Source organism: Melopsittacus undulatus, chromosome Z (assembly GCF_012275295.1).
Source record: "Melopsittacus undulatus isolate bMelUnd1 chromosome Z, bMelUnd1.mat.Z, whole genome shotgun sequence".
Classification (NCBI taxonomy): Eukaryota; Metazoa; Chordata; class Aves; order Psittaciformes; family Psittaculidae; genus Melopsittacus; species Melopsittacus undulatus.
Window position 1 is genome coordinate 69,564,383 of NC_047557.1, and position 17,142 is coordinate 69,581,524.

Here is a 17,142-nt window from a genome sequence, read left to right on the forward strand (position 1 = left end):
CAAAACAAAGTCAAACTACAATACAAAGAAACAACTCCCCCCAACCAACCAAACAAAATAACTATGCTAATTATTGAAATAAAATATAATTTATAGACAAATTTTGATCATTAAATGTTGTAATCTAAAATTCTAATTTGCAGATTCTGATCTTGAAAGAAGTCATGCTTCACAAGAATGCACCAAAGGAGGCATGAAATTGGAAGAACAGTAAGGAAATCTTCATGCTGGTTCAGTACCACACAGAGAGGGTTTATTACTTGTGTAATCAAGAATTAGTGGATGTGCCAGTGCGTGTAATACCTGAGCATGGAAACAGCAGCATCTGCACTTTTCCTTGTTTTAAAAGGAATCCAACAAAGGGAGAACAAACAGAAATATTCTGTAGAACGATGGAAAGTATTACTGAAATAAAAACAAGTTAAGAAATAGAGTTCCATAAAATGAAATGTGGATTGAATATTGAAATTTCAGTGCTGGGATTTTCTTGGTACACTTTTTGACTAATATGTCCAATCAACATAAAAGCTGAAGTCTACAAGAAATTACAAAGAATAGTTCACATAATACTTGTAAAAAAAAGATAGTTTTCAAAAAGGAGTGAGTTTTCCATCACTCACTTAAAAAAAGCTGCATTATCCGGTCCTTTGAGAAGACAGGATTTTGAAGATCTTTATTTTGCTAGCAGATGGAATGAAAGGGGCATGTTTCCTATCATTTATTAGCAATTTTTGCATCACTTTTTGCAGTAGTTACTGTACATTATGTACCATGTTTTCACTTCAGACCAAGTTTTGTTCTACTGATGCTTCCCATATCTAGAAACCTCTTAGCTCTAAAAAGACTTCCTTGCTTTCCCCTTGCCTTTTCTTTACTTTTCTTACCCCTGCCTTCCTTGACACCTTTTAATCACTGGAAAGGAAGGAAATAGATCCTAAGATTAATATGGATAGCCTCTGTCATCTCAACACCAGGACTGTATTCTGATTGTGAAATTTGCTGCTTACACAACAGCCAAAAAAAAAATGACTTTTGCTGCTTGGCAACTCTGTCAAGTTTACCATGCAAAGGACAATGTGTAATCCCCGCTAGAAAAACATGTATCATGGAAGAAAAAGGAAGATCCAGCTATAGCAGAGTAAGCTTTGAGAACTTGGCTAGATCCAAAGATGTGGAATAAATTTGCCATAGATACTATATTGCATAATATGTTTTTGTTTACATTAAAATTCTTGAAATTACTTAAATAGTGCATATGAATTACTCCTGTTACTTGTTTTTACAAGTGTTCTTGCAATCAAAGTAATGTGAACAGTGAATTTTTTAAAGATGTTGTACTCCAAAATGATGAGGACTAGCACTTACAGATTATAATATTTCAATTTGTAGTCTATTTATACGATATACATATGCATTACTTATGTGTGCTGCAGATGGTAGGCTCCATGAAGATATCCTATAATCATTACGATATTTAAGCAACAGACTTTTCAGGCAGGAAGAAACAAGCATGCAGGACAAAACTCAAAGAAGTTGTGGTAGATTTGGAAGCAGGTGAGATAAGTCATAACAGATTTGTATTTTACTCTAAGAAAAATATAAATACAGAAACCTAGCAATCTGAGGAGTAACTTCCCTTTCCCAGGCAAGGTTTTGCATAATTTCATTAGGAAAATCTTATGTATTTTTGATCAAGAAGTGACCAAAAAAATAATGTAATGACAAGGGCAAGAAATATTAGTCGCTTTAACCTATCACTAATACAAGAAACGCGTTTTGTTCTAGATGAAAAGTAAAGATAAATATGTTATTTTATCTGGAAAAAACAAGGTTTTCTAAATTCAAAGTTTTGGGGTAAAAATGGTACTAGAAGCCAACTTTTAATGCAACAACAGGTATAAAATTCTTTGTGCCCTAATTGAATGGCATAGTTTTAATGATGTGATCAATGAGCACAGTTTAATTCTGGCAAAAGATTGTGATTAATTGGGTGTGGTCAGGTTCAAGACTTCAAAAAAACTGAAATAAATTGAACACTAATTAATTATAGCTATGGCGTGTGCTTTTATTCAGAACTATCGGTTTGTACCAAAGTAAGTAATGCTCGCGTATTCCAAAACAATCCCCCCTGAAAGGATAACTAACACAGTGCTCTTACATTAAATCTGTTTAGTGAAGAAATAGTTATACAATTTGTCTAATTTTCTGAATGAATTTCTTTTGTGAAAAGCTTCTTAGATTTCCAGGTCAGAAGGAATAATCGTGTAGATATACAACTGAACACAAAGACCTTCGGCAAAATAATTTCTGAATCAAATCTCAAACATCTGACTGAAATGAAATGTTTTTTGTTTTTTTAACTGTTCCAGACTTGAAGACATCAAAAAGCTGACAAAATATTTAAAACATACTGCTTCAAGTTCATGAAACATTGAAACTACTAGAAATTCTTATTAGATACAAATAGAGACAAACCAAATATTCTCTACTTTTTTTCCTTCAGAAATAGTATTTTTTATCAATGCCTGCACATAGGTATCAGTCCATAACAAAGATTCTGAACATCTGCCAGTTTTCTGTACTTTTATTAAAAGTGAAAAACATCAACTCCAGTCAGTCACTGCTGCTATCTTATATTTGAAGTGGCTGTAGGTTGTTAAGACAAATAGACTTCTCTTTCACATTTCATTATTTCATTACATCTTCATGTCAGACTACAAAATGACATGTCAGACTAGATATTTGCCATAAATAATGTCAAGTAACATAGAACAATAAGAGACCAATAGTTATAAATGATGGGTTATGAATTACAGAAAATGAACCCAACATGTACCTTTTGGCCATTTCTTACATTTAATCTTAGCACTGCCCAAGAGAAGTACAAACTCAAAATGTTTCCTTGCAAGTTTCACCACATTCTCACTCTGTTGTATTGTATTACTTCCTACACAATATATTAAGTCACTATAATTAAATTGAACCCATACGCATTAAAATCTGGTCCATAGTTTAATCTATCATGATATTCCATATATAGAAAACCAGAAGTAACATAGACTTTTTTAAAAAATAACTTGGAGGTTATCTTACTCCTTTAAGTAAAAAAAAAAAAAAAAAAAAAAGAATTGGAAAGTATGGGAATGTCTATTGTTTCCTGATTTCCAAGAAAGAAATCACAGTGAATTTGATTTGAATTCTGACTAAGTTGTGCTATTAATGCAAACATTCCTGAAACATAGGGTTCTATTTGCCGTGCAGTGCAACCCCAAATATAATGCACAGTTCTGATAATCTGAGTAAATATGTGCTGGTGCATGAGTTCCTGTTTTGATCAAATCTATTTTTAAAATGATGTGTCTGCATAATCTGATTCCTTAGGATTTAGAAACTTTGCCTTCTTATGACCCAAGAGACTTCTTGTTTTAATAAGCAACAATCTCTCACAAAATGAGTTTTCTGCCATATAACAATAATGGATACTTATGTTCTGAAATTTAGAAAAAAAGAAACAATGTCGTGGTACAATGTTCTAAAGAAATATCTAGTGCATGATATTGCTAAGAAATTACCAGATTCATCCAAAGTTTAGGACACTTTGATTATAAGATGCTTCAATTACCTTGAGTGTGTTGGAAAATCAAACAGCATATGAATCCTCAGCCAAAACCAAAAAATGTTTGTGGTTTCATTTTCATATTTTTCAGCCTAAAGCTAAGAAATATCAAAGTTGAGTTGTGCAACCTATTATGTTATATTACAGGATAGTTTCAGCTGCAATCCTGCTTTTGTATTTCCTTTTTATAAGACAAATGATTATTACGCCACAGTAGAGCAGGAGATTTCAAATACAAGAAATTAGTTTACACTTATTTAAATTTTAGTTTTAAAAACTTATTTTAAGACTATGACAGTACATAATGAAAGGATCAGTTTCATTGAAAAACATATTTTAAAGAGTGTCTAATAATAGTAATGTAATCAGATATGTAGTTTTTATGTCTGAGCAGAGCTAAATCCTAAAAATTAGCTTTATTTCTACATCTAGCTACGTTAAAAAGTTGGCCATATACAAGTAAAAGAAAATACTTGATAGACAAATATTACTTTCATAAACAAAGAAATAAGTGTTCCAAGTCACTTTATGCAGGTACTTGTGCTACAAAAAGTAAGCATTCTGAATGAATATTTAGGTAATTTTTTGTTTGATCTACATAGGATTGCTGAGAGATAACATAGTATATTTCACAGAAATGATTTGTAAAATAGATTTGATGATCCACATCAAATGTACAGGTTAGGAAATATGGAGGAATAGGAACCTCACTTACGTGTTTGTGTAGGTTATCTTGAACACTGGTGTTACCTCTAAAACTATGGGTTGTCATATGGAAAAGTTGTAAACATGAGAGAGTTGATGCAGGAATTCCTTTCTCTTCCCTATATTAGGGTATATATACATATACACATGACAACCTTTCACAATGGGAAAAAAAAAAAAAAACACTTGTTCAGGACACCGAAGAATCAATCACTGATTATGGTAGTAAAAACATATTCAGCTTTTGATACTGTTTCTCACAATAGCCTTCTGGACAAAATATTCAGCATACAACTAAACATCTACACAAAGACGATGGGTGAGCAACTGGGGGAAAGATCACGAGCAAAGAGTTGTAATAAATGCAGTAACTTCTTAATGGTGGCTAGTTTCCAGGGTTTCCAAGGGCAAATGCTGATTCTGCATCTGGGGATGGTGTAATCCAGGATGTACATATAGATACTGGGACTAGAGGCTGGATTCCAGCCCTGCAAAAAGGATCTGGGAGCTTTGATTGATTATAAGCTATGTGTAAAGTAACAATCTGGCTTGTGGCCAAAAATGGCCAAAAAGGCCAACTGTAGCCTAGTGTGTATTAATCCCAGTGTAGCTGACAGGTCAAAAGAAGTGATTGTCCCAATATACTCAGTACTGCTGCAGCCCCAACTCAAGTAGGGCATGCAGTTTTGTGCTTTTCAGGAAGAGGATGTTCAAACATGGGAACAAGCTCATCAGGTGTGGGGTTCCTAAAGGACCAGGGTCACCCAGTGAGCGATCCCAGTACCCTAAACCTCAGTTTGTCTCTAATTTTCCAGTAAGGATGCCAGTAACCAGACCTATGATCCTCTGTATTTCTGGCCAACATAGCCAAGGCCAGTGGTCTTGTTATTCATGATGTATCTCTGTAACTCTTCGCCAAGGATGTGCGGATGTTGATTTCCGCCAAGATTGTAGTTTTCCAATGTATCTTCTAGAACAGGCTAATTAGCCACAAATATGACATAGCATTAAATATTAGTTTAGCTTTGTAAATTGTAATAACCTCTAGATTAACCAATCATATCTTCGTATCTGAGGCTGTTACATAATGTAATGGTATAAAAAGAACACTGTATCCAAATAAACTTTGGCAACTGCTTGATCACTGTCATGGGTTCAGCAGTAGCTCATGCTCTGCCAGGGAGGAGGGAGAGACAGGGTGCCTGGTCTGGGGTAGTCGGGGAGGTATTCCATACCACAGCACATCCTGCTCGGGGAAGGGACTGGAAACTGGTTGGAAGGAAAGGGGTTAAATCTCCTTTGGGCAGGGCTCGGAGAGGGAACTGGAAGCTGGCCAGGAGGGGAGGGGTTAGCCCTCTCTTCCGGGCTGGCCTTGTGGCGGCAGGTGGTATCGTATTATCTCTCCCTGTTTATTTCCTCTAACATTGATTTGTTAGTGGTAGCAGTAGCGATTTGTGTTATACCTTAATTGCTGGACTGATTTTACCTCAATCCGTGGGAGTTGTATTCCTCCGTTACTCCTCCCCATCCCTCCGGGAGTGGGAAGGTGTGTGGGGGGGGGGGGCGGGAAACAAAGGGTGGAGTGTGTGGGACTCTGGGAGTGAGTGAGGGAACTGTGCAGATTTAGTTTAAACCACGACAGTTTTTGGTGCCCAACATGGGGCCCAAACCCACGAAATAACAACAAACCTGACAGGATTTATAGTCATTTGTCACAATGCTGATTTATTTGCTCTCACAGTTTTTTCTCTTGATCTCACAGTTTTAGGATTTTACCAATTACTTTTCATATATATTAGCTGTGTTAGTGTTCATCAAGTATGGGGTTTGGGCTAAGGTTCTCGTCTCATTGTACTTTATGTTAATGACTTGTAATACAATAGAAGCATTGATGATGAAACTGATCTGGTTTATGCTCCCGGTATGGTCACCAACTTTATATTTTGGGAGGTATATAACAAAAGTGCTTAGCAATTTCACATCTTTTTTTCCTTCTCGGGTGGTCAACCTGTGAAGTAGACACTCTTCTATCCTCCCAGTGTTCTCTCCAGATGGTCTACAACATCATTTGAGAGTTTTGAAGTTTTTGAATGGCCTTTTAATACTGTTGAGACTTGTATGCTGATTGCGATGGGGATCACCATAGTAGCATGCATACAGAGTGTGTTTTGCCCACAGTTATTTCATCTGATTTCAAGAGTTTAGCGGAGTCAGGTCTGGTCCTGTATTGGGGTTAAACGACGAAATAGGAGGCCCAGGAGATCTTCCCAGAGGCTGGACAGTCATGAGTGGCAGGGTGTGTGACATAGTATGGGCAAGCACCTAGGTCAGTGGGCCCCTCCAGTACTTTGGAATTTTACTCCCGAACAAGTGAAAAATCCGGAAGAATTAGTAAAACACCTAAATGAGGTGTGTTGTCGTCCTGGCCACACCAGAGATGGACAAATTATGGCAACGTGCTGGGGCTTGGCCTATGCCTATAGGGCCTTGTTCGACACTACCCAACCCCTTCAAAGAGAAAAAAATGTCCCTGGATCCGAGAGCAACACAGAAGTCAGCACAGCTGTTCCAATTCCAAGTACAGCAGCTACACCATCCCCAGCGACAAGTACACTTACTACCCAAACTTCAGCTGTGACAGACAGTGCAGCTACCCCAGTAATGAGTACAGCGGCTATTCAACCCTCGACTGCGACAGACAGTGCAGCTACCCCAGCAACAAGTACAGTTGCTACTCAAACTACAGTGATAATCACTGCAGCTGAACTAGAGGACCAATTCGTACCAATATCGGTCGTTCCTGTACACAAGAGGAAAACCAAAAAAAGAGGCAAGAAGGAAGAGGCAGGATGAAGAAACTACGCATCCACTACCTGGTCTAGTATCTGATCAGGGGTCATCATCACACGACGAAGAAGAAGAGGTGACTTCTCGATCTCGGACCTCAACTGAGCTGCTTAATATGCGAAAAGATTTCACCCGTCAATCAGGGGAGCACATCATCACGTGGCTGCTCCGATATTGGGATAATGGGGCTGATGGTCACGAACTAGCAGGTACAGAAGCCAAGCAGCTGGGATTACTTGCTAGAGAAGGGGGAATTGACAAAGCAATTGCAAGAGAGAAAAAGTCCCTCAGTCTTTGGAGGCGGCTTTTTGCAGCTGTGAAAGAAAGGTTCCCATACAAGAATGATGTTATGAGTCGTTCGGCCAAGTGGACAACTGTAGACAAAGGTATCCAGTCCCTGAGGGAATCAGCTATCGTAGAGATGATCTACCACACCAAGCCGAATAATGGGAATGTACCCATAGACCCAGATGAAGGCGAATGCACACGACCCATGTGGCGAAAACTTACACGAAACACACCGTCGTCATATGCCCATCCATTGGCAACGGTTACCTGGAATGACATAGCACCACTAACAGTGGATGAAATGGTTCATAAACTCCGAGAATTCAAAGACAGTCTTACCCCTTCCATCATCTCAGCTGTGGAAAAACTGTCTCATGATCTCAAACAGTTGAGGGACGATCTGTCTGATTTATCCAGCTCCTCACGTGTGCCAACACGCGTTTCAGCTATTAACAAAAGGCGTCCTATTGCTCGAGAGAGAAAATATATAAGATACACACCACGGGCCACCCCATGGTTTTACCTGCGGGATCACGGAGAAGACATGACAAAGTGGGATGGAAAACCTACTTCAGCCTCGGAGGAACGTGTGGGTGAATTGAAGAGAGGAGCAAGGGCCAAGACTGATCGCCCCATGAGAGCTGCAGCTTCAGTCTCTGGTGAACAGGTTCCCAGATGGAGCGGAAGAGCTGATTTTACTCCAGCTCCTGTGATAAAGAAGAATAATCCCTTTCAACACGACTTAGGTGTCCAAGATTGTGACGACGATGAGTATTAGAGGGGCCCTGCCTCCAGCCAGGTGGAGGTTGGGGACAATCGTATTTACTGGACTGTGTGGATCAAACGGCGTGGCACATCAGCCCCACAGAAGTATAAGGCTCTAGTTGATACCGGTGCACAGTATACCCTGATGCCATCGAACTCTCAAGGGTTGGAACCCATCTATATTTCTGGAGTGACAGGAGGGTCCCAGGAGTTGACTGTACTAGAGGCTGAAATTAGCCTGACTGGGAAGAAATGGCAGAAGCACCCCACTGTGACTAGTCCAGAGGCTCCATGTATCCTTGGCATGGACTAGCTCAGGAGAGGGTACTTCAAAGACCCAAAAGGGTACCGGTGGGCTTTTGGTATTGCTGCTTTGGAGACTGAGGAAATTGAGTAGCTGTCCACCTTGCCTGGTCTCTCAGAGGATCCTGCTGTTGTGGGGTTGCTGAAAGTCGAAGAACAACAAGTGCCAATTGCGAATAAAACAGTGCACTGGCGGCAATATCGCACCAATCGAGACTCCCTGACTCCCATCCATAATATGATCCGTAGACTGGAGAGGCAGGGAGTGATCAGCAGGACACGCTCACCTTTTAGTAGCCCCATATGGCCAGTGCGAAAGTCTAACGGAGAGTGGAGACTGACAGTAGATTATCGTGGCCTGAATGAAGTCACACCACCATTGAGTGCTGCCGTGCCGGACATGTTAGAGCTGCAGTATGAATTAGAGTCAAAGGCAGCCAAGTGGTATGCCATGACTGATATTGCCCATGCATTTTTCTCAATTCCTTTGTCAGCAGAGTACAGGCCACAGCTCGCTTATACTTGGAGGGGTGTCCAGTTCACTTGGAACCGACTGCCCCAGGGGTGGAAACACAGCCCCACCATCTGCCACGGACTGATCCAGACTGCACTGGAACAGGGGCAAGCTCCAGAACACTTGCAATACATCGATGACATTATTGTGTGGGGTGATACAGCAGAAGAAGTTTTTGAGAAAGGGAGGGAAATAATCCAAACCCTGCTGAAAGCTGGTTTTGCCATAAAATGGAGTAAAGTCAAGGGACCTGCACGGCAAATTCAATTTTTGGGAATAAAATGGCAAGATGGATGTAGACATATCCCTACAGAAGTAATCAATAAGATAACAGCAATGCCTCCGCCAACTGATAAGAAAGAAACACAAGCTTTCTTGGGTGCTGTGGGGTTCTGGAGAATGCACATTCCAAATTACAGTTCAATCGTAAGCCCTCTCTATCATGTGACCTGGAAAAAGAATGATTTCAAATGGGGTCCTGAGCAACAACAAGCCTTCGAGCAAATTAAACGCGAGATAGTTCAGGCCGTGGCCCTTGGACCAGTCCGGACCGGTCCAGATGTGAAAAATGTACTGTACACCGCAGCTCGGGAGAATGGTCCTACCTGGAGCCTTTGGCAGAAAGCTCCAGGGGAGACTCGAGGTCGACCCCTTGGTTTTTGGAGTCGGGGATACAAAGGCTCGGAGGCCAGCTATACCCCAACGGAGAAAGAGATATTGGCAGCTTATGAAGGGGTTCGAGCTGCTTCGGAAGTGGTTGGCACTGAAGCACAGCTCCTTTTGGCACCCCGCTTGCCAGTGCTGGGCTGGATGTTCAAAGGCAGGGTCTCCTCTACACATCATGCAACTGATGCTACTTGGAGTAAATGGGCTGCACTAATTACACAACGAGCTCGGACAGGAAATCCCAGTCGTCCAGGCATTCTGAAAGTCGTCATGGACTGGCCAGAGGGCAAAGATTTTGGAATGTCACCAGAGGAGGAGGTGATGCGTGCCGAAGAGGCACCACCATATAATAAATTGTCAGAAAGTGAAAAGCAGTATGCCTTGTTCACTGATGGGTCCTGCCGTATTGTGGGAAAGCATCGGAGATGGAAGGCAGCTGTATGGAGTCCTCAGTGACAAGTTGCTGAAACTGCTGAAGGAGAGGGTGAATCGAGTCAGTTTGCCGAGGTGAAAGCCATCCAGCTGGCCCTGGACATTGCTGCGTGAGAAAGGTGGCCAGTACTCTATACTGACTCATGGATGGTGGCAAATGCCCTGTGGGGGTGGTTGCAGCAATGGAAGCAGAGCAACTGGCAATGCAGAGGTAAACCCATCTGGGCTACTGCATTATGGCAAGATATCGCTGCCCGGATGCAGAAGCTGGTGGTGAGGGTACGCCATGTAGATGCCCACGTACCTAAGAGTCGGGCCACTGAGGAACACCACAATAACCAACAAGTGGATAAAGCTGCTAAGGTCGAAGTAGCTCAGCTGGACTTAGATTGGCAACATAAAGGCGAATTATTTTTGGCCCGGTGGGCCCATGACACTTCAGGCCATCAGGGCAGAGACGCAACGTACAAATGGGCTCGTGGTCGAGGGGTGGGCTTAACAATGGACACTATGGCCCAGGTTATTCATGAGTGTGAGACATGTGCTGCAATTAAACAAGCTAAACGGTTAAAACCTCTTTGGTATGGAGGACGATGGCTGAAGTATAAATATGGGGAGGCCTGGCAAATTGACTATATCACACTCCCCCCAACCCGCCAAGGCAAGCGCTATGTGCTTACCATGGTGGAAACAACCACAGGATGGCTGGAAATATATGCTGTGCCCCACGCCACTGCCCGGAACACTATCCTGGGCCTTGAGAACCAGATTTTGTGGCGACATGGCACCCCAGAGAGAATTGAGTCAGACAATGGGACTCATTTTCGGAGCAAACTTATAGGCACTTGGGCCAAAGAACATGGCATTGAGTGGGTATATCACATCCCCTACCATGCACCAGCCTCTGGGAAAATTGAATGGTACAATGGGCTGTTAAAATCTACACTGAGAGCAACGGGTGGGGGAACTTTCAAGCATTGGGATACACGTTTACCAAAGGCCACCTGGGTGGTCAACACCAGAGGATCTGCTAACAGGGCTGGCCCAGCCCAGTCAGGACTTTTACATATTGTAGAGGGGGACAAGGTTCCTGTAGTGCACATGAGAAATTTGCTAGGGAAGACAGTCTGGGTTACTCCTGTTTCAGGTCAAGGCAAACCCACTTGTGGGATTGCTTTTGCTCAAGGACCCAGATATACTTGGTGGGTAATGCAGGAAGATGGGGAAGTCCGATGTATACCTCAAGGGGATTTGATTTTAGGGGAAAACAGCCAATGAACTTAATTATATGTTGTTGCTTGCTGTGTAATATTTTTGTAGTCCATCAGCTAGATGTCTTCAGGTCACCAGCGACTGGCCCTGACTTCCCTCTAACCATCGTCCCAAGAGAGAATGAACTTTGATAGAACCAGATGAGTTCTGCAGTAAAGGAATGATCAACATCAGCAGGCAACAATCCAACACTGCACACAGACCCTCCTGCTACAAAAGACTATTACAAACCTAACATCATGGACCAAATGGACTCAATTGCATTATAGGGATTGGTCCATGTATTAAGAAATTATTTCTTTCTATCTGTTTGGGTGTATGCAGATGTATATATATAGATATATATATACACATATATATATGATGGTATATTGAAAATGTGGGATCTGAGCATGACGTGAATGGTATGGAATAAGGGGTGGATAATGTCATGGGTTCAGCAGTAGCTCATGCTCTGCCAGGGAGGAGGGAGAGACAGGGTGCCTGGTCTGGGCTAGTCGGGGAGGTATTCCATACCACAGCACGTCCTGCTCGGGGAAGGGACTGGAAACTGGTTGGAAGGAAAGGGGTTAGCTCTCTCCTCCAGGGCTGGGCTCGGAGAGGGAACTGGAAGCTGGCCAGGAGGGGAGGGGTTAGCCCTCTCTTCCGGGCTGGCCTCGTGGTGGCGGGTGGTATCGTATTCTCTCTCCCTGTTTATTTCCTCTAACATTGATTTCTTAGTGGTAGCAGTAGTGATTTGTGTTATACCTTAATTGCTGGACTGATTTTACCTCAATCCGTGGGAGTTGTATTCCTCTGGCTCTCCTTCCCATCCCTCCAGGAGTGGGAAGGTGGGGGGGGGGGGGCGGGAAACAAAGGATTGTGGAGCGTGTGGGACTCTGGGAGTGAGTGAGGGAACTGTGCAGATTTAATTTAAACCACGACAATCACATTGATCGTTTTTGCGTTTTCCGTGACTCCTGCGTCCACAATCAGGGAGGTGCTCATGGCACCAAGCCATGTTGGTGTCTAAGAAGCAGTTGTATAATGTTCTTATATATATAGTTTAATATTAGGTTGACCTGTGTGGAGTCAGAGGCTGAATTCAATGGTCCTCGTGGGTACCTTCCAACTCAGGATATTCTGTGATTTTATTTATTATATTATTCAACTAGTTTTTATCATTGTCTAGTTGCAGTACTTATAACCAACACAGTAATGGTGAAAACACTGGGAAATAATCAAAGAAGAATTTCTTATTCTTACAGAGACTTATTTGCAAGATACGTGGTCTGAAGGTTCATTTCTACGTTTCCGAAAATACATTATTTCTTTCACAATTTTCTGAAAGATGAAAGCTGAGACTCTGGGTTGTATGAACTTAGCATATGCATGTAGGGCTCATAACATGGTTTACTTCTTTGTATTAAAGTCTGATAAATAAGCAAGGACACTTCTGGTTCTTAGAAAAAAAAGGTAGTGATTCTTATTAAGAAAGTTCTTGTTAGCCTCCTTTTTTTTCTTTTTTATAAGAAAATTATACTTCGAAAATGACACAAAATGGGGGTTGTCAGTGTTCTATGCTTGACTATTTTTCTTCCCAAATCAGAAGCAAATTGTCAGAGGCAGCGAGATGCTGTCTTACACAAAGAATAGGATCAAAAGTTACCTCACTGCTACTATTTTGCAGCTGGTGAGGCTGAGGTTCCACTTTTCTGATACTTATCCCATCTCACAGGCATCTTTCTGAAGACAGAGTGCTTCCTAACCTTTCCTGGTTCTGTTGCCTGCATTCAAAATCTGCCTCTATGTCCTCTTGGCACATACAGTTTAACCTGTATCTACACTGAGGACTCAAGCACACCATCTACCTTGGTGCTTTGCCTACTAACATCAAAATTACCTTTCAGAGATAAACATGAATGTCTGTAAAGTTTTCAGAACATTTATTAATACTCTCACTAAAATGTATGAAATATAATTTGCACTAGCTACATGTCCTGATTGCCTTGAAAAGAAGACAAAACTGGGCCATTTTCGTTATTATAGGTGTTTAGTGGTGGACTTGGCAGTGTTAGGTTTATAGATGGACTCAGTGGTCTTCAAGGTATTATCCAACCTAAATGATTCTATGAAAAACTGAATAATCCTCATGAAAGGTGCATTGGGAAGGGCCAATCCAAATTTCTTTGCTTGATACATCCAGGTGCTACCCATGCTCTGAAGCAAAATGAACCTCTTGGAAATCACTGTAAATGAAATGTTGTTTTTTTGGTTCTGCAAAAAATTTTGCTATTTTCCATTAATTCTCATATGCCTGAATATGCAGTATTTTGAAGTGCACAGTGTAAAAGAACCAATAAACTATGATTTACTTTATAACTAAACCATTACAGCAAACCCCAAAATTTCCACTTCTGTTGCTTTTGTCTTCAATACATAGAAGTAAATGATTGCTTTTCTTGTAGATGTGTTTTACTTCAGTAAAACATGTCAGTTGTGAATTTTCTAGCAAAATATAGAGAAATTTTCTTACAGTCACTTACAGGAAAGATGGAGGATTTGTGCTGCATCTGGTCTGAAACAAGGAGCATGAAGATATGAATTAAAGCTATGCAGCTCCCTACACATTTGATGTCTATTTGAAAAGTAAAGCTGGTAAATTATAATAGTTTTAAGTATCAGCTAAATAATCTGACTTCGAGAAACTGCTCAAACATAGAATCATAGAATAGTTAGGATAGGAAAGGATCTCAAGATCATCTAGTTCCAACCCCCCTGCCATGGGCAGGGACACCTTACACTAAACCAACATAGTTGCAGTTGAAGCAGTTCATTCTATCAGCAGTGTATTCAGTTTAATTTTTTGTTGCTCAAAGACTCTGTCATACCCCAGGGATGTGCTGGAATGGTTTCACTGTAATCAGAGGCTCTGTGCACATGAAGGATTTGTTAAACTCGTCCTGATCACTTCATTAAAAACTTGAATGCCATTTGAAAGCTTTTTATACACTGGTTGGATTTCACTAAAAAATTATAATTCCCAATTATAAACATAAAGCAAAAGTTATAATGGGGACAGAGAACAAATAATATCCATTTTGCTGCAGTTTACCTTCTTTGAACAGTACTGTCTCTCCTGGGTTTTTTTTTTTACTCAGGTATATGTTTTATATGTATTTGTACGAAAGTAATAACCACAGAGGATATTCTGTTTCAGAATTTAGAAGGCACTGAGTAAAAAATTATAAAGCTATGCCTTCTTTCCTTGTTTAAACATCTGACTTTGAATTATTGTCTTATGATACTTTTATTCATTTGCATATATGATGTTAGAATCATTATATACGATTCCATATATAATGTCTATTAGCCAATCATGCTAAGTGTAAAAGATATGAACATGGCAGGCCTGAAAGTGCTAGTGAGTTTTAAGTAGGCATAGAATCATAGAATAGTTAGGGTTGGAAAAGACCTTAACATCATGTAATTCCAACCCCCCTGCCATGGGCAGGGATGCCTCACACTAGACCACGTTGGCCAAGGCTCTGTCCAGCCTCACCTGCATACAGCTGGCATTTGTGTTTCCTTGTAAACACTATGAAAATGTCATGATAAAGCCCATCACTGTGATCATAGAATCATAGAATAGTTAGGGTTGGAAAGGACCTTAAGATCATCTAGTTCCAACCCCCCTGCCATGGGCAGAGATGACTCACACTAGACTATGTCACCCAAGACTCCATCCAATGTGACCTAGAACATTGCCAGGGATGAAGCATTCACCACTTCCCTTTGGCAACTCGTTCCAGTGCCTCACCACCCTCACAGTACAGAACTTCTTGCTTATATCTAACCTAAACTTCCCCTGTTTATGTTTCAATTCATTACCCCTTGTCCTATCTCTATAGTCCCTAATGAAGAGTCCCTCCCCATCATCCTTGTAGGCCCCCTTAAACTCAGGTGTATCTGAATAATTTAAGACACAAAATTTTACAGAGAAGAAATTTGGCTCTGTGCCCAGATAAATTAAAAAAAAAAAGAAAAATTTAGCCAAAATGTTTGACTATAGATGTTTTTCTTATTATTCCTCTCAATAGTTCGGATTCCTATGTCTACCTCAAAAACAAAAGTAAATTAGTAGATGTGAGCAGATTTTACTTACTTGATTGACAGATTCTTCCCAATGGATGACAGGATATGGTATCTGACTTCCTTTTCAGTTTCCATAGGTTCTAAACACTAAGCTATGTTATGCGAGGGAATAGACATAAAGCAAACTTTTCAAAGAATTACATTACCACATCAGATGTGTTTCTGGTGTATTTGAATACTTAGTGAGAATATTTAACTGAATTATTTTGCTACAGTTGAACCTGAAAGATTAAACTATAAATTTCCCCTTCCTTTCCCTTCCCCCCTGCATTCTCCTCTCCTTCTCACTTCTTCTCTCTCTTATCACTCCCCTTCCTCCCCTCTCTTTCATTTTGAGGTTTCTTGCTAAATGAAATCTCTTGTGATGGTTTCATGGAATATCTAATTCTTCACAGCAATATACACCTGAATTCATTGTCTTCTTTAGTATCCCATGTGTCCTGGTTTAGCAGTAGCAGTCATTTTTTTCTCCTTCTTAGTAGCTGATGCAGCATTGTGTTTTTGACTTTCTGCCTGGGAACAGAGCGGATAACATTGATATTTAGTCTGACCAAGGACTTTGTGAGTCTCATGCTCTGCCAAGGAGTAGGGGAAGCTGGAAGGAAGCAGAGACAGGGCACCTCGCCCAAACTAGCCGAAGAGGTATTCCATACCACAGCACATCATGCCCAGGATGTAGCTGGGAGTTACCTGGAAGGGCAGTCTCTACTCTCAGTCAGGCTCATTTTCGGCGGGTGGTATCGTATTCTCTTCCCTTGTTATTTGTCTTATCATTATTATTATTGGTGGTAGCAGTAGTGATTTGTGTTATACCTTAGTTACTGCTCTTATCTCTCAACCTGAGGGAATTACATTCTTTTGATTCTCCTCCCCATCTGTCTGAGGGAGGGGGAGGAGCGGAGGGGGACTAGACTGCGTGGCTGACTTGGCGACAGAGTTTAAACCACAACACCATTTTTCTGATCTAACCACAAAAGGATTTACAAGTTAATCAGTTTGGGAAAATTTCTTAAATTGTCACTCAGTTAACCAAGAGAAAACTGCAAACTGGTTTTGTGAAGATGATCTCTAAAGACATAGAATCTTGCATTAATTCCTACAAATGACTGGTCAAACAATATTATGAAAGTATAAGCAATCGAAGTTGTCTTGCAAAAAAAAAATGTGTTTTGGAAAAATATATTTTACAGGAAAAGCTGTAGATCTAACTAGCACAGAAAAGCAGGATTACAGGATATTTTGTGGTGGGCAGTGAGCAGGGAAAGTATCAGAATGAATACAAGCAGGCACCAAGCATTTACCATGCTTGTGAACATTTATCTGAGATTCAGTGGTTGCTTCAGAAGGAGACTACTCAGGAGGAATTCTTAAAGTATTATTTCATTGCTATAATTTAAATAGCATGTTCTGGTGGTTATTAAGATCGAGAATGATGATGACATGGGTAAGGTGATGTGAACAAATGAGCTTCAGCTACATCATATTTTAGTATTTCTTCATATTAGGATGAACCAGACAGTGACTATTCTGTATGATTGTTCTCACTTTATTCTAATTTATTCCTGCTCTTTCTAAGATGAATCACCAATAATTTCACATT